This window comes from Carcharhinus amblyrhynchos, chromosome 2 (genome assembly GCF_965287045.1).
Source record: "Carcharhinus amblyrhynchos chromosome 2, sCarAmb.v2.hapA, whole genome shotgun sequence".
NCBI lineage: Eukaryota > Metazoa > Chordata > Chondrichthyes > Carcharhiniformes > Carcharhinidae > Carcharhinus > Carcharhinus amblyrhynchos.
Genome location: NC_137325.1, coordinates 77,792,632 through 77,810,986, shown reverse-complemented (window position 1 = coordinate 77,810,986; position 18,355 = coordinate 77,792,632). Strand labels below are relative to the sequence as shown.

Below are 18,355 nucleotides of genomic sequence, written 5' to 3'. Positions count from 1 at the left end.
AGGCGGAATGTTCCCATCCCGCCTTCCATGTTGGCCTTGGGCAGAATTTTCCAGTCTTGGGGCGAGTGCAGTCAGAAAATTCCACCCAATATGTCAATTTCCTAAGGGCAGTTTCAGATCCAGGCATGCCCATGGCAGATCGAGTGTATACATGAACACCCTTGTAAGGTGTAACCATTTCAAGGTACTTCATGCTAATGGAATCTGGTAAAAGATATTGGTCAGATTTATTGCAATAATGGACTGGATTTTACAGACCCCTGACAGGTATGTTTTTACAGGAAGGAGTCTCACAACACCAGGTTAAAGTCCAATAGGTTTATTCATAGCAAACACCACTAGCTTTTGGAACTGGCTGTTCCTTCGTCATGTGGGTGGGAGTTCTGATGGGAGGCTGGTTTACGCGATGGATTGGGCTACATTCACAACCTTTTGTAGTTCCTTGCAGTCCTGGGCAGAGCAGGAACCATACGAAGCTGTGATACAACGAGAAAGAGTGGACAAGTAGCTAAGGTAATTATGGGGTACTTGTGTTTATTAGCTGAGTCATAGAATATAAGAGCAGGGAGGTTGTGATGGAGCTATATAAAACGCTTGTTAGGTCACTGCGAGAGTTCTGTTTACAGCTCTGGTCACCACACTGTAGGAAGGATGTGCTTGCACTAGAGAAGGTTCAGAAGAGGTTCAGCAGGATGTTACCTAGGTTGGAGCATCTCAGTTATGAAGAGAGGCTGGCTAGGATGAGATTGTTTTCCTTAGAACAGAGAAGGCTGAAGGGGGACCTGATTGAGGTGTACAAAATTATGAGGGACATAGTGTAGATAGGAAGAAACATTTCCCTTTTGTAGAGGGGTCAATAACTAGAGGGCATAGATTTAGGGTGAAGGGCAGGCAATTATAGAAGGGCTTTGATGAAAAACATTTCACCAAGAGGGTGGTGGGATCTGGGACTCATGGTCTGAGAGGATGGTAGAGGTGGGAACCCCCGCAGCATCTAAGCATTTAGATGAGCATTTGAAACATAACATACAAGACAATGGACCAAATGTGGGAAAATGGGATTGGAATAGGTAGGTGCTTGATGCCTGTAGCGCAGACATGATGGGCCAAAGGGCCTCTTTCTGTGCTGTAAAACTCTAATTCTAAGTTCACTTTTTGTTAGGAAGCGAGTCCCGGAGATGTCCCTTCACCTTCTGTGTCTCCTAATCCACGAAATGAGTTATTCATAGTTCCCTTCTTCCATGCAAAACTGTTATGGAGAAAATGGAAAAGTGGAGCTCAAACGTCAAAGTAAGAAGGCTCACAACACCAGGTTAAAGTCCAACTGGAGCAGCGCTCTGAAAGCTGGTGATTCCGAATAAAGCTGCTGGACTTTAACCTACAGACTTCTTATGGTACCCACCCACCGGCATCTTCACATCAAACGTCAAACTGCAAGTTAGGTTCTGACGCCAATGCTCAAATGAATTGACTTGGTTTGATCTTTCCTGCACATCGCTGTTTTGGAGCCTGTTCCGTGGCTGTCATCGTTTCCAACGTTAACAGTACTATAATATAAAAAATACTCAATGTCAACTGCCAAATCAACTCACCAACTTACTTTCTACATTGACATTTGTGGGCAGATATCGGCAAAAAAATGCTGAAAAGCAAATAAGCAATAGTTTGAGTGGAAGAAAGCACAATAATAACCAAAGCCAGGAGCTCATCCCCTCGGCGGTGTGGTCCTTGGCTGCGTGCACTGTAAAGCCTGCGCGCCCACCAGCCCGCCCGTGCCCGCGCGGCGCGTGGCGGTGCAGCCAATGGCACGGCCGGAGCCAGATTGTCAAGTGGGAGCCCGCTCGTGTGGCGAGGAGGCTGCGGTTCAGGGGTCAGGAAGCTGCCGCGCGGCGTTGAGGTGCGCATGCGCGACTCCCCTACTGGCGAGATTCCGGATGGTGACAGTTGGAGACGAAGTGGTTCCCGGGGTTCGGAGCGGCTCGCTCGCGCGGTGAGTTACAGGCCCGCGGTTATTCGTCAGGCTGCTAAACTGTGAGAGAGGGGGAAATGAACAGCGGCCTGCTGTAAAACCTGCTCCCCTGGAACCAGGACAACGTCACGGAAGTACCGAGGAGTCGGACTTTAATCTGCGTCGTTTTACTGGCAGCTTCAACTCGGATTGACAGGTCAGTAACTAAAGTCTCGTGCTCAACAGAATGATTGAGACGGCTGAAATAACAGCGATGAGCTAGAGAGAGAGGCAGGCCCAGATCCAGTATAAGCTACTTTTGAGATATTTTTCTGTTTGTATTTCTTTACATGTACTTATTTATGCATGTAGGCTTTCCATTAAAGGGAACTACGGTCTAAAGTGAAACCCATGCGTGCACTCTCAGTGTACTCATAGTATGTCTGCATTCACCAGCAGCTCGATTGTTTTCATTTCATACAGATTGCTACTTCGTTGGATTTTTTGGGTCGACCGAATGATAGGGTTTGGTGAAATGATCTTAAATGGAAAAACAATTGGCAAAGTTGTTGCAGACATTCAAGGCTAGACTTGTTGGGTGAGAAATTCAACTTGTGTGATTTTTGTGAAGGAGTGCTGGTGAGGGTGGGGACTGTGGAGTTACAGGTGTCATTAGACTTCAAAAGGAACTTGCAAATGCACAGTATGCATCAATTGCCATCATATATTTGAACTTAGAAACGTACAAATTATTGTTACATCTTGCCAACAGAAATGATCTATTTAAAGTTTATTAGTCACAAGTAGGCTTACATTAACATTGCAATGAAGTTACTGTGAAAATTCCATTGTAGATCTAACCTAGGGGGAGCTATACAATAAATGGCAGAACCATCAGGAGTATAGACACACAGAGGGACCTAGGGGTGCACGTCCACAGATCCCTAAAGGTGGCAGCACAGGTGGAGAGGGTGGTGAAGAAGGCATATGGCGTGCTTGCCTTTATTGGATGGGGCATAGAGTATAAAAGTTGGCATATGATGTTGCAGCTGTATAGAACATTGGTTAGGCCACATTTGGAATACTGCATCCAGTTCTGGTCACCACACTACCAGAAGGATGTGGAGGCTTTGGAGAGAGTACTGAAAAGGTTTACCAGGATGTTACCTGGTATGGAGGGTCTTAGCTATGAGGCAAGATTGGGTAAACTGGGGTTGTTCTCCCTGGAAAGACAGAGGATGAGGGGTGACTTAATAGAGGTGTATAAAATTATAAAGGGCATAGATAGGATGAACGGTGGGAAGCTTTTTCCCAGGTCGGAGGTGACGAACACAAAGGGTCACAAGTTCCAGGTGAGGGGGGCAAGGTTCAACACAGATGTCAGGGGGACGTATTTTACACAGGATGGTGGGGGCCTGGAATGCACTGCCAAGCAAGGTGGTTGAGGCGGACAGACTGGGATCATTTAAGACTTATCTAGATAGCCACATGAACAGACTGGGAATAGAGGGATACAAATGAATGGTCTAGTTGGGCGCTTGAGCGGCACAGGCTTGGAGGGCCAAAGGGCCTGTTCCTGTGCTGTACTGTTCTTTGTTCTTTGTTTTTGTTCTAGTTGCCATTGTATATATGGCACCTGTTCAGGTACACTGAAGGAGAATTTAGCATGGCCAATCCATCTAATCAGCACGTCTTTCAGACTGTGGGAGGAAACCTGGAGGAAACCCACACAGACCCGGGGAGAATATGCAGACTCCATACAGACAGTGACTTAAGTTGCAAATTGAACCTGGGTCCCTGGTGCTGTGAGGTAACAGTGCTAACCACTGTGCCACCACGATGCCCATCTCTGCTTCCTATTAGCTAACCAACCTTTTATATATGCTAATGTGTTACCCCTTGCACCATAAGTTCTTATCTTGTGTATTTGATTTTAATGTGGCAATGTTTCAAATGCCTTCTGGAAATTAAGTACATCATATCAACTTTATCTACATTGCTTGATTCATCCTCGAAGAACTCTAATAATTAGTCAAACACACTTTATCTTTCACAAAACCAGGTTGACTGCCTGATTACATTGAGATTTTCCAAGTGTCCAGCTATAACCTCCTTAATAATAGATTTCAGCATTGTCCTTATGATAGACGTTAAGCTAACAGGCCTGTAGTTTCCTGTTTTCTGTCTGCTTCCTTTCTTGAATACAGGAATTACATTTGTAATTTTCCAATCTGATGGGTAATTTTCCAGAATCTAGGGTATGTTGGAAAATCAAAACCAATACATTTACTACCTGAGGAGCAACTTATTTTAAGACCTTAGGATGAGGTCCATCATGACTTAGAGACTTGTCAACATTTAGTTCTAATAATTTTCTCAGTATTCTTTCCTTGGTGACTGTAAATCTTTTAAGTTCATCCCTCCCTTTTACTTGTTAATTCAGTTATTTCTGGGATGTTATTTATGTTTTCGTTGATGAAGACATGCAAAAATATTTGTTGAATTCATCTGCCATTTCCTTAATTTCTCAGAAAAACTAAAATCCTAGAAGTGTTATATCACACTCACCCTCTAAAAGACAAACACTTCACTTTACTTTTTTTTTCCATTTTTAAAATCTGTAGAAATTCTAACCATCTGTTTTATATTTCCAGGTAGCTATATGCTAATTTCTCCTTTGTTATTCTTTTAGCTGTGCCTTAGGTCCAATCTCCTGATCTGCCACAGTGTTTGTGGAATTGTATTTGTTTTTGTTGCAATTTAAAACTATATTTTATTTCCTTAGTTAACCACAGCTGGTGGATCCTTCCCACAGAGTTTTTCTTTCTCCCTGGAATGTATCTTTGAGTCGTTTGAAGTATCTCCTTAAATATCTGCCACTGCAGATACTTCTACTGACCTAATTTCCCAGTTTACTTTAGCCAGCTCTGTCTTCATACCCTCATTATTGCCTTAAGTTCAAAGCACTAGTGATAGATCTACTCTTCTCTCCCTCAAATTGAATACAAAATTTAATCATGCTCATTGCTACCCAGGGGCCCCTGGGTAGCAATGATGTCATTAATTAATCCTGCCTCATTATATATTATCAGATCTAGAATAGTCTGCTTCCTGGTTGATGGTCAGAACCCATCCTAAAAACACTCTGTGAACTAGCCAGCCAGTCTGATTAGTCCAATAAAATATAGATTGTCCGTGATATCACCATACCTTTGTCACAAGCTTCCATTATTTATTATACTACACAACATCAAACACTGTGATTACTGTTAAGGAGCCTGTACTCTACTCCCACAAGTTACCATCTATCTTCCGCAACTTCCTCCTAATCATTCTACCAATCATTTTAAATCTATTTCTCCTAGTCACTGACACCACTGCTAAAATAAATAGGCTGTTCCCATACACTCTCTTCATTCATTCTATTCCTCCACAATTTTGCACAGTGCAATCAAATCTCCCCCTCTCTGTTCGAAGGAGAACAATCCCTGCCTATCCCATCTCTGGATAGACTTTGGACTTTAACTTGGTGTTGTGAGACTTCTTATTGTGTTTATCCAATCTCTCCTCATAGCTACAATTTTCCATTCTGAGCAACATCTTCATAATTCTCTTGTGTATTCTGTCTAATGCAATTACATCCTTTCTGTAATGAAGTGACCAGACTGACACACACTACTTAAGCTGTGACCTAATCAATGTTTTATATAGTTACAATATAATCTCTTTGCACTTACAGTCTGTGCCTCAGCAAATAAATTAAAAAATTCCATATGCTTTCTCAACCACCTTATCAATCTGTCCTGCTACCTTCAGGAATTGGTGGACTAGAAGATAGTGTTCTGTGAGCTGGCTCTAGAATAATGATATGCAAAATGGTGTAGGAAGAACTTCTCTAGAATATATATTAAGGCCACATGAGAATGGTGAGATGTAAACTCTGAGCCAGATCAGCTATGCATCTACAAAGGGATTGAAAGAATGATATCTACATGTTGTGTAGTCAGAGGTATATAAATACACAGCAGAAAGAGGAGATGATTGCTTCTGGAATACCACTCGGACCATGGCATACGGTGGGACCCTATTTATTCACGCACAATCAAGAATGATATCTCATAATTGCAGACTATTACTTGAAGTTCCCTTTTTATTCAAAAAGGTGAAAGATTTGAGAGGTACTATTTTTTTCAGCAGTATGAGTTCTATTTGCTGAGCAAGGGCTTCCTGAAAGAGAAACATGTAACAATGGAATTCAGTACACCTCCGGAGAATTTAAGGAATTTACTGAGTAGTAGGGGTTTAATGTCATCACCTCATCAACTTATTATTCACTGGTTCATAGAAAAGTGCATCCAGATGATCAAGAGAATCCTCACAAAACGCCAAGAAACAAAGGAAGTCCCAGACCTTGTCTTTATTATCAGGTCTACACCTCTCTGTCATGAAATCACTTGCCAAGCTGTTAAATGGAAGAAAATGTAAGGTAACTGTCAAGCAAGATACTTCTAACGGACCAGGAGGAAGTAAGAAAAACACAGATAGATGGAGATCAGCAATAAGCATACTAACACCTGTCTGAGCTGTCGAAAGGGTAAACATTACATGTATTTGATCCAATCATGATAACTTGGAATCCAAGAAAAATTGCTGGTAAAGCTGAAACTCCAAAATCATAAACATTTGAGGTGGAAACTGATAGGCAAATATTCAAAAAGATGATTGACAACACCAGCAGCATCTGGTGAGACGTCAACAGCTTCACCAACTAGTGATGAAATGTCAACATTAAGCACACTCCTACAATACCAGGGACAAGAAGAAACTACACTCCCTGTGCAGTATACCACCTCACCACTGAGAGCAGTAAATGGCAAAATGCAAGAAGGAAGCACAACATCCTACCCCCTAAGTGGTACTGTGAATAATATTTTAAGAAAACAAGTTATAAAAGACCGTATTATAAAAATCAATTGTTAAGCTTTAGTTTTGAAAAAGGTATATAGAGGCAAAATATGTTTAAAGAAATTGAAATGTCATATTATTTGTTAAGAATGGAAAACTAATTGTTATGTGATATATATCCTGGGTGTCATACTGCAGTTATGTGCCAAGTGATAATGTATCAATCTATTTAGTCTACCAGCCACATACAGAGCACAAAGAAATGCACGTGTTGAAGCTCCAGCATTTTGAGTCTTAAGTGCAATTGCTTCTAATTTATGGAAACCAGAAAACTTAACAAACTGTAACTGTTAATACCTTTGGTTGGGGAAAAATGTTTCAATCTCAGATTTGAAATTAACAATTGACATAAGATCAATTGCTGCTTGTGGAAAAGTGTTATAAACTGCTACCAACTTTTGCATGTATATAAGTATTTTCTAATTTTACTCCTGAAAGGTTTTTTTTAGACTATGCCCCAATGCCCCTTTGCTATAGAAAAAAAAACAGCAGATATGGTTCTTTTCTGTCTACTGTCTTTGTTTTCCTTAATATGAACAATTAAATCAATTCAACTCTATTCAATTATAGATACATAGTTAAGTTGGAATCCTCTATCTACATTACAGTACAAAAGGTGATTTTCAAATGAGCAATTGCCACCAGTTTAGTCAAACTAAAGGCAGTCCTTAGTTAATCCAAATATTTTATACGATGTGTCTGTTCATTCCAAGTTAGTGTTTTTCTTTTCTTAGCATTCTTAAAGTCCCACAGGCAGTTTCACTCCTATCTTAGATTAGATTGATTATTAGGATATGGTAAGTTGGCTACAAGAAAAGTTAATCAATTACACACTGTTTGTTTTCCAATTTTTTAGTTCTTTTGACTTATTGTTTATTAATACTTACTTGTACTTTCTTATGGATGTTGTAAAAAAAAAATTGAGAGCACCATGCTAACTCAATCTAGTGAGGTTCCAAAGAGCTATAGTGCATGTCGAACATCTGCTTCAGCATAATTCATTGTCTCAATAAGAGAAGAAAACAAAATAAAGCATCCACATTACAGTTGAGCTTTTGTACCTTATCATCTCTGATAACATGATCACAAAGAACAGTACAGCACAGAAAACAGGCCCTTCGGCCATCCAAGCCTGTGCCGTTCATTGGTCCAACTAGACCATTCGTTTGTATCCCTCCATTCCCAGTCTGCTCATGTGACTATCCAGGTAAGTCTTAAATGATGCCAGCGTGTCTGCCTCCACCACCCTCCTTGGCAGTGCATTCCAGGCCCCCACCACTCTCTATGTAAAAAAAAAAGTCCCTCTGATATCCGAGTTATACCTCTCCTCTCTCACCTTGAGCCCATGACCCCTCGTGATCGTTACCTCCGACCTGGAAAAAAGCTTCCCACTATTCACCCTATCTATACCCTTCATAATTTTGTACACCTCTATTAGGTCTCCCCTCATTCTCTGTCTTTCCAGGGAGAACAACCCCGTCTGCCCAATCTCTTCTCATAGCTAAGACCCTCCATACCAGGCAACATCCTGGTAAACCTTCTGTGCACTCTCTCTAAAGCCTCCACGTCCTTCTGGTAGTGCGGCAACCAGAACTGGATGCAGTACTCCAAATGTGGCCTAACCAGTGTTCTATACAGCTGCAACATCAGACTTCAGCTTTTATACTCTATACCCCGTCCTATAAAGGCAAGCATACTATATGCCTACTTCACCATCTTCTCCACCTATGCTGCCACATTCAAGGATTTGTGGACTTGCACACCTAGGTCCCTCTGTGTTTCTATACTCTTGATGGCCCTGCCATTTATTGTACTACTCCCCCCTACATTAGTTCTTCACAAGTGTGATACAGGTCTGTTTCAATTAAGGTAATGTATGCAGGTTTAGATACCTATTACACAAACATTTTAAAGTTGTGTAGAGTGTACAGCATAGGTACATCAAAATGCAAAAAAATTGAACGTGCAGTTATGAGGAGAAATCTGAGTTCTAGGGCTTGTTCTATTAGACAAAAGCTGATTAAAGCATATTTTAAAATTATGAAGAGTTGTAGTTTATATAGGGAAACATTATTTTCCCCTGGCTGGGGTGTCAGTTATAAATCTCATTGGTTTAAAATCTTCAACAGGGAAGAGACAGATTAGCTACCTTTAGAAGAGAAAATAGGGATCATTTATTTAAAGCATTTAGGGTACAGAGCTATTGACAGTGGAATTAACTGCCAACTGAAAACCCTACAGTGAAATCTGTATTTCTATCATTCCGACTGCGGCCTTTTATTGGAGCTGTAATTAAAGTGCTGATTTAGATTCAATATGTCTATTTCTGGTAGAGCATCAGTATGGAAGTGTTCGATGTGTCACTTATGACTTTGTGCAAGCATCTTGTTGAACTAGTGCAGTAGGTCTGTACAACATCAGCTGCACTATTTCGGCATAAACTGAAGGATGAGACACTTGGGCCATTTGACAGAACTTGATCTCTATGGATGATAAAGGATGGTTTGGCATGTTTTCCACAGTTATTGTCTAGTTCTTTAATATATTACTGAACACTTTTGAGTCCCAATGCCTTAATGATGAGGCAGAATGGCAGCAGAGTAGGAAAGAGAACACACCGACTGCTGCACTCTGAATACAACTTTCTTGTGGGAGGTCCCGACCACGTCCCTAAAGATCTACAGGTCAAGAATAGGTTAGCTCAGTCACATTATGACCTGTGGCAGAAACTCTTGATCTTGAGTAGGCATTATCCTTGAATTGAGGTTCTGCTGCTGCCAATGACTGCATTGAACTTAGTTAATAAACATTCTCTCAATTATCTTTTGCTTGGCAAATATGGTACACTTTTATCGATATTGCAGTTGAGTTTTATGCATCCATCTTTAACTGTACTGTGATAATGTCACAAAGTCGCAAAGCACATTCGTTTGAAAACAAATCCAGCTCATGAGTGATTAACCTGGGAAAATGTTCCTTGCAGCAACCTGAGGATGTATGTAATCAGATACAATAAAGGAATGGGAGTGCCAATGATGTGACAAAGAAAAAAGCTGTCTTTTTGGATTCAAATGGGTGGATCAAATGTTTGCATTACCTAAGCTATGTTCCACCAAATTGGATATAATTAATGAGTGCCATGGACTAATATTACTTGCTTTTTAAACAACAAATTGCACTTTGGGGAATTCTGAGTCTAATCTTTATTAAGATTGCATTTATATTATTGGAATGACTTTCAATGAAACAAATCTACAATATGATTTTCTGTTCAGTAATCATTCTATTTTAAGCTGTGGGACAGATTTGATCACTCCAAAACAACAGTGTTTGCATATTGTGAACATTGTAATGTAATTGCTCATTTGAAGTTAATATAAAAATAAAAACCCAAATTCCTGGGTGCGTACTGACAGGTCAGATTTTCTAGAGGGGAAAAAAAGGGCAGCATTTTAGACAGTATTCTGAGATGGTTCTTTTGACTGTGACTCTAGGAGGGTGAACTTACCATTGTGCTCTGCCAGCTAAGCTGGTAAATCCACGACAAATCAGGTTTGTGTCCGATATATTACCTCTCTCAATCTTACTGGCACCAAATATCTTTTAGTTGTGAGGCTGATTATAGTATTTAAGTTCATGTTAAACTTGTTTTGAATAGAATTAGTGCTGGCTCACTTGCCTCTGTGGCCTCACCAGGGAAGGTTCTCTCCAGCGAGGATCTCTTCTGGTCCCCAATCAATGGGGACCAGACGTGATGGCCTCGCCAGTAGAACAAAATGCCATTGAATCCCCCCCCCTCCCCTGGGTGGATGGGGGCATGGGGTGCCCATTGGGCAGTGCCAGCCTAACATGCCAGCCTGGCACCAGGCAGTGCCAAGGGGGTGAGGCTAGACCAGGGTGGACCATTCAATTTGTGGGGTGTTGGGGGGGGAACTACTGTGCACTCTGCAGTAATGATTGGTGGGGGCTAGTGGACTACTGCCACTCTGCAGTAGCATTTGGTGAGGCGAGGAGAGCAGTTATGGTGGTTTCTGGCAGGGGGAAGGAGCAATATTTCCAGGTTGGGGGTGGGGGAGGGGAATTGCAATCAGTCAGGGCAGTGGGGGAGATCACAATCGACCATGGAGTTCTGCAGTAGCAGTGGTGGGGATGCTGGGCGATAAAGACCTACCTGCTATAGCAGAGGCAGTGATGGATGTGTGTGTTCTCGGAGCACAGAAACCTGCACATGTGCAACTGTGCCCTCTCCTGCTATCAGACAGCTTTCAGGTGATTTAGGCCCCACCCACCCCCGACTGGTAAATTTCAAGTTTAAAATTATTTTGCCATAGTGAGGAAAGATTCAATTTTTCAGCTGTCACCAAAAAAATGTGGATTTCTCCCATTTTCATGTTCATTTGGCACTTTGAATGTTTTTTGTTAAGATTGCCCCCTAGGAGTGGCACTTGATTACTAGACAGACTGTGTAGTCATACACTATATCTGCTTAAAACCTACTATGTCTAAACAGGATACAGAGTAGGCATGTTGTTCCTAGACATGGGTGTTCCAACCTTTCATTTTCCGTCCCTTTCCCCATCCCTCCCACCCTCCCCTCTGGCCAATCCCTCTGCCCGCCCTCTGGGAAAGAGAGAATCTAAGTCTTAACTGACTGATATCAGCGATACATCATAATTTATATGATACAATCGCATGTCCCATCTTCTAACTCTTTATACAGTGGACAGTTTTTAAATTTTATTTTAAACTATTTCAATCAAATCAAGTCCAATTCAGAGTCTCCACAAAAAGATATTTCCGATCCAAGCTGACAAGACAGGGTTCTCACCTCCTGTCTTGGGCTTGATCTACATGATCCGAGCTGACTGAAGTAGGCGTTGCACCTCATCCAAGGCTTGATCTCATTTGCATCTTAGCCAAAAGGCCGAGATGCTTTTAAAAATTGCTTCAAATGAAACTAAAATGTAACCTAATGACTTCAACTAAGTACAGCATGTTAATAGTACACTTGATCTTAGCCAAAAGGCTAAGAAGTGATACAATGACAGTGTGCTACTTCAGAAGAAGGCAAGCTAAAACATTTGAAAAGAACAGAGTTTGGGGAGCCCATAAATACTCCCTCGTCATCTACTCTATTAGCTCCTCCCACATCACTGTCTAGAGCTTCAAATACTCATTGCATGTGAGATGACAATTTATCTGCACTTCCTCCAATCTCATGCACTGTTTGCTGCTCACAGAGCATTTACTATTGAAACTGGCTGTCTTGGAGCAGAGAATCTCCCCCGCTCCCCCAGATTCCATAGCACTCCTGCTAGTTATGATTATTCCTACTTCCTCCTTTACTCCCCTCACATTTTAGCAAGCAAGTAGTCCAGAATTTGTATTGCAAGATTTAGATGAGATCCAAGTCTTTGCTCTTCCTGGTTTGGTCATCTGTCCTAATATCTCTTTGTGATTTCGTGTCAAACTTTGTTTGCTGATACTCCTGTGAAGCATTTTGGGATGTTTCTACCATGTTAAAAGCATATTATGAATGCAGGTCGTTATCGGAAGTTTTCCCTTGTTTCTATCACTCTCCACTCCGTCAAGAACCCTAACTAGCTTCAGTAGCAATTTTAGTACTATGACAAACTGGCCATCATTAGTTGTCTATGTGAAATCTAAAGAGGTTGGTGATGTAATTACTTCAAGAGAAACTCAATGGTTTGTTTCCAAAAAGCAAAGTACTACAAATGCTGGAAATCTGTAACTAGCAGAAAAGCTAAAGGAGAAATTCAATAGGTCAGGAAACAGTGTGGACCAAGCATGCATCAAGAACCAACAAAATTGAAGTCAGTGGGAATCTCGAGGGAAACTCTTCGCTGGGTGAAGTCATACTGACCAGAAAGGAAGTTGATTATAGTTGTTGGAGGTCAGTCAACTTAGTCCCAGGACGTTGCTGCAAGGGTTCCACAGGACACCCAATCATATTCAGCTGCTTCATCAATAACCTTCCCATCATAAATTCAGAAGTGGAGATTTTCACTGATGATTGAACAACATTCATACCATTTGCAATTCCTCAGATACTGAAACAGGCCTGGGCTGATAAATGGAATTGACACTTGTGTTACACAAGTGCTAGGCAATGACCATCTCCAAGGCAACAGAATCTAACCATCTCCCCTTCACATCTAAGCTGAATGCTGCACAACCAGTGTTGACAGAAACTGAACTGGACACCCATATAGATAATGTGGCTACAAGAGCAAATCAAGAGGTTGGAAATTCTGTAGTCAATAACTTATCTCCTGGCTCCCAAAGCCTGTCCATAATCTATGACACAAGTCAGGATGCAAGAAATACTTACCACTTGTCTGGGAATGAGATTTTTCTTTGCTGTTATAAATGAGATATTGTTTGAAATGAAATGTTGTGTCTTCTTGATGTTTCATTGTCTTCTTTCGTGATTATCTGCTATCTGAATTTGAATGTCTTAAATTGGAAACCTTGTGAAAATATGTATTAGATAATGGTTTTATGCAGTCGAGGCATCGCAAACATAGCAAATAACCTATGCATAATCTTGCACTGTAGTCTAAATTTGAGCCCTAAATGCTGTATTTACAATGTGCTGATACAGGTGCATCCGTATTCATTTTTTTTAAATGTGTAGGCAGACATTTTGCATTTGTTTATTCTTGTCTCTTAAATATAAAAATATCTAAATTTGGCCCTAAGTGCTATACAATTTTGATTCCTATTTTCAACTTCCCCATAGTGGCATACTTAATGGAGACAGTGAGATAATTCAAGAGACTTAGGGACGGCTTCAGAGTAGAATGTCTACTGTCTTGGAAATGAATTTGCAAGAATGTTGAAAATGAGAAAGCATGCTTACCTTTCAAAGTCTTACTTTTGTCCAAGGTGAAGGTGTTAAAATAGATTTCTAAATGTTGCAAATTACAATTTTTAAAAGCTAAAACCAATCAGGATCAAGATAAAGAAGAAAAAGTAAAGTGTGCTCATTTTGTTTCTTGAAACACTCCTAGAGATTAGCATGAGAACCTGGATATCTAATCAGTTAATGTAATCAAGACTTGCATGCAAACAAATGAGACTAAGTAGTAAATGTTAAATGAAATTATGTGTAATTTTGGTTGAACCATGAAGATTCTTTCAAACCATTAATGTTCAACTAAAGTGTGGTAACAGATTGACTACATGAAAACACTCCTATGTATGCGTATTGGGACAGAGGTGAGACATTCAGCTCCAGAAGCTTAACACATCATTCAGAGAGATCATGGTGGAACTGTATCCTAACTCCTACCAACCACCTTGACTCCATAACCCTTTATACCATTGACTGGCAAAACAATCTATTAGTCTTGGATTTGAAATTGTTAATTGAGCTAGCATTTTTTTTGTCTGCAATACCTATACCACTTTTTTGAGGGGAGTTTATGGAGGCTTTGGGGTCTTGCCTAGTGCCTGGAAAACCAGCAAGAGACAAATGTTGCCCCTGCTCTGATGGCCAGTATTAATTGCCTCTCAGGCATTTAAGTGTCAGCTGTGGCTGCTGCAGGAATGACAGTTACTGGAGATCTTGGATGTTGAGGAATTACCCAGGCTGGAATTAAATCATTGGGGTATTTGTGCAATGAAGGTTGGGGGTGGAGAGGGGTTGGCACTAAGGTCAGTGGGCTGGTTCTGCTCTTCCTTTCTCAATGCCAAATTCCTCAATTAGATATAGAGTGCCTCTGGATAAGAGTCCATCACCACCAACCCCAAACCTCAAAAGATCACAGGCAAGTATAGACTTGCGGTATGCTTTCTATATCGTGCAAGAAACAATGTTTTTCACTGTATACTAATACATGTGACAAATCAAATCAAATATATATTTTCATTACATCCATTATTTCATTTTTCCACCTATTTAAAATCCTTCTTTTCATTTTTACCCCTATTATTGTCTCCTATCCCGCACTCCACTAAGGGCCACCTGTTACATGTCACAGATTGTCTTTTGACATTCTGATTACCTTTGCTCTGCCATTTACACATTCTGATCTGTTAAAGAGCTGTTAACTGGACCCTGCTAAGCCATGATCCCCACACTCCCATTGTCTTTTTGTCTATGATCTCCTTGTCAATCCTGCTCCTCACCCTATTTTCTGTTGTCTTTCAGCTCTGATGAACTGTCACCCAGACTTGAAACGTTAGCTTGTACAAATTGTAGGCTGAGTGAGTGGGCGAGAGCCTGGCAGATGGAGTATAACGTTAGCAAATGTGAGGTTATCCACTTTAGTAGAAATAATAATCGGAGGGATTATTATTTAAAGGGTGAAAAGCTGCAACATGCTACAGTGCAGAGGGACCTGGGGGGTCCTTGTGCACAAAGCACAAAAACCCACTCTGCAGGTGCAACGGGTGATCAAGAAGACTAATGGAATGTTGGCCTTTATAGCGAGGGGGATAGAATATAAAAGCAGGGAAGTCTTGCTGCAACTGTACAGGGCACTGGTGAAGCCGCAACTGGAGTACTATGTGCAGTTTTGGTCCCCGTATTTGCGGAAGGATATATTGGCCTTGGAGGGATACCAGAGATGAGGGGGTTAGCTTATGAGGAGAGATTGGATAGACTGGGTCTGTACTCGATAGAGTTGAGAAGGCTGAGGGGGGATCTTATAGAGACTTAGAAGATAATGAAGGGGCTAGGTAGGGTAGAGGTAGAGAGATTCTTCCTGCTTAGAAAGGAAACCAGAACTAGAGGGCACAGCCTCAAACTAAGGGCGGGGGGACAGTTTAGAACAGAGTTGAGGAGGAATTTCTTCACTCAAAGGGTGGTGAATCTCTGGAATTCTCTGCCCATTGAAGTGGTGGAGGCTACCTCGTTGAATATATTTAAGTCACCAGTAGATAGATTTCTGATAGACAAGGGAATTAAGAGTTATGGGGAGAAAGCGGGAAAGTGGAACTGATTCACTTCAGATCAGCCATGATCTTATTGAATAGCGGGGCAGGCTCAAAGGATTAGATGGCCTACTCCTGCTCCTATTTCTTATGTTCTTTATTTTCTCTCCACAGATGCTGTCAGATCTGCTGAGATTTTCCAGCATTTCCATTTTTGTTTCAAATTCCAGCATCTTCAGTAATTTGCTTTTATCATAGTGAGTGTTGTTTTCGGTAATGGTTGTAGTATTTGTCACTGATTGTTAAGCACAGATCTTAATTTTTGCATTGTTTTTTAAGAGCCCTAATCATAAGTTTAAAAACAATAGCTTTGCTTTTTTATGTACTTGCAACTTCCCAGTTGTTTTATCTACTGTCTTGAAAATGCTGGGCAGAATTCTTCCATCTTGCCCACAGCCAGGTTGGTGACGGGTGGAAGCCAGAAAGTCAGAAACCTGCCAACATAAAATCGGGTGAGGGGATACATGATACCAGGTTACAGTCCAACAGGTTTATTTGAAATCACAAGGCTTTGGAGCACTGTTTCTTCTCAAGTGAAGTGGAGCGAGATGCGCCAGCACAGAATATATGCCTGCACACCTCACTCCAGTCATCTGATGAAGGAGCAGTGCTCTGAAAGCTTGTATTTCAAATAAATTTGTTGGACTATCATCTGGTGTTCTACGACCTCTCATCTTGTCCACCCCAGTCCAACATCAGTATCTGCACGTAAAATCAGATTGCAATTTTCCCAAGGGCAAGTTAATGGCAGGTTAGCCTGACACTTGTGGCATCAACACAATTTGCATTCCTTTGCATCTCGTGAACATTCTATAAACAATTGCCTTTCGACATCCTATCACACCTTCCAATATTGCATCACGTTAGTCTGAAACTCAATTGCTAAAAGTGCTGTGGACAAGGTAGTCCTCAGTTCGCTAAAGACTTTGAAGTGAGTGCAACAAAGCCTTTCTACCATACTGTTTATAATGGCAGGCAGCAGGACAAGAAGGTGGGCAAAAAAGAGCAAGGAGAGAAGCTGGACCCCTGCAAGGCTGCATATAAAGCTTACAAACAAGGGAGTCATTGTTTATTGGAAGGTGATGAATGTAAATGGTGCAGGTCTGGCCTATCCCCAAATCTGGCACAGCAGCAGTGACCCAGGCCATCTTCAAGTTTATCTGGAGATCAGAGATGGATGATGTCCAGAGGGAAGCAATGTGCAAATCTCCAGAGAACAGAGGGGAAAAAAATGTTCCCAATGCAGCCCTCATCCTGATGGCCACCTTTGCGCACAGTTGCATCAAGCTGTGTGTAGATCCTCGGTATGCTAACAGCAAGTGCTGCTACTTTTTGAGGTTCTACCTGTCCCAAGTGTTGCAGAGGATGGGTCTGGCCACACTGCTGCAGAATGCTCCAAGTAGTTAGACCGTACCGCAGCACCTGTCCCTCGTGGAGAAATTTTTCCGCAAACACATGGCGATCAAGCAGTGATCAGCATGTAATGTCTTTGAGGCCCTGAGAGCGAAGGAGTTGGCGGATCCTGTCGGATAGTTCCTTGAGCAGACTGTCAGTGCCATCTGGCAGAATGCCTCATCACCAGAACTCTCAAACAAGCACCAAGACCTGACTTGGCTGGTGGTGAGAACGGCATTCCCCGTCAGATTCTTTATGCATGCTTGAGGCCTCAACATCACCGCACTCTGCCCTCGAAGCAGCTGTGGGGGTGATGAGACAGTCACACCCCTCCTTGTGGAATGTGCCTTTGCAAAGAAGGTCTGGAGTGAGATGCAGTGGTATTTGTCGACTTTCGTTCCGAGCAACTGGGTGACGCAGGACTCTGTGTTCTACGTGCTGTTTCCAGGGATGCACACCGCGACAAATATCAACTGCTGTTGAAGGGTCATCAACTTGGTGAAGGACACTCTGGTCAGCCCAAAACTTGCCGATCTTATAGTTGAAAGATTTGTCCTCGACCGAGTGTTGCAGACTGGTACATTCCGAGGTCCAGGACTACATGGTGAGGGACACGCTCAAGCTTGGGACAGCCACCGCAAAGACACAATGGGGAAAGGCCACACTGTGAAGCCTTTCAATCAAGCAGACCGAGGGCCCGGTAACTGCAGAATACCCTCGGCCTGCATAACTGTGTGCTAAACTGAAAAGTAACAGCACACAGTAAAATCTGATGTATGTGTACAGTTTTAAGTTTTGAAGTATAATGAATGTAATGTCATGTAAATAAGCATTGTATTGTAAAAATTTTTTTTTTGCTCTGTTTGTAATTATTGGATATGTTGTTTTGCAATGGTTTATTTAAGAGTTTTTATGAATAAAGTATATTTTTGAAGTTTAAAAAAATGATGAATAAAGACTCCAGAGGCAGTGGATAGAGGCCCAAAAGGGGCATGGGCACCTCCTAGTTGATGATGGTTATCGATATCTCCTATTATCTTGTTAGTCCTTTTGTTTTAATGATGGAATTAAGTACATAGGGAAAAG

At 41.5% G+C, this 18,355-nt stretch overlaps 1 protein-coding gene and 1 pseudogene across 3 annotated transcripts in view; one reads left to right on the top strand and one right to left on the bottom strand.

Moving 5' to 3' along the window:
- Window positions 1-1,920: 1,920 nt before the first annotated feature.
- Window positions 1,921-18,355, top strand: part of LOC145355513 (glycoprotein-N-acetylgalactosamine 3-beta-galactosyltransferase 1-like) — a 33,294-nt gene continuing 16,859 nt past the window's right edge. Inside the window, exons 1-2 of one of the 3 annotated variants that reach the window (XM_080207746.1) lie at window positions 1,921-2,165; window positions 15,989-16,071. The gene's annotated coding sequence lies outside the window, so the exon portion shown is untranslated. Of the gene's footprint in view, window positions 2,166-15,988; window positions 16,072-17,796; window positions 17,874-18,355 lie in introns of those variants that run through there. The other 2 variants (XM_080207754.1, XM_080207764.1) reach the window with 2 other exon arrangements.
- LOC145362026 (U2 spliceosomal RNA) lies at window positions 11,814-11,951 on the bottom strand (annotated as a pseudogene).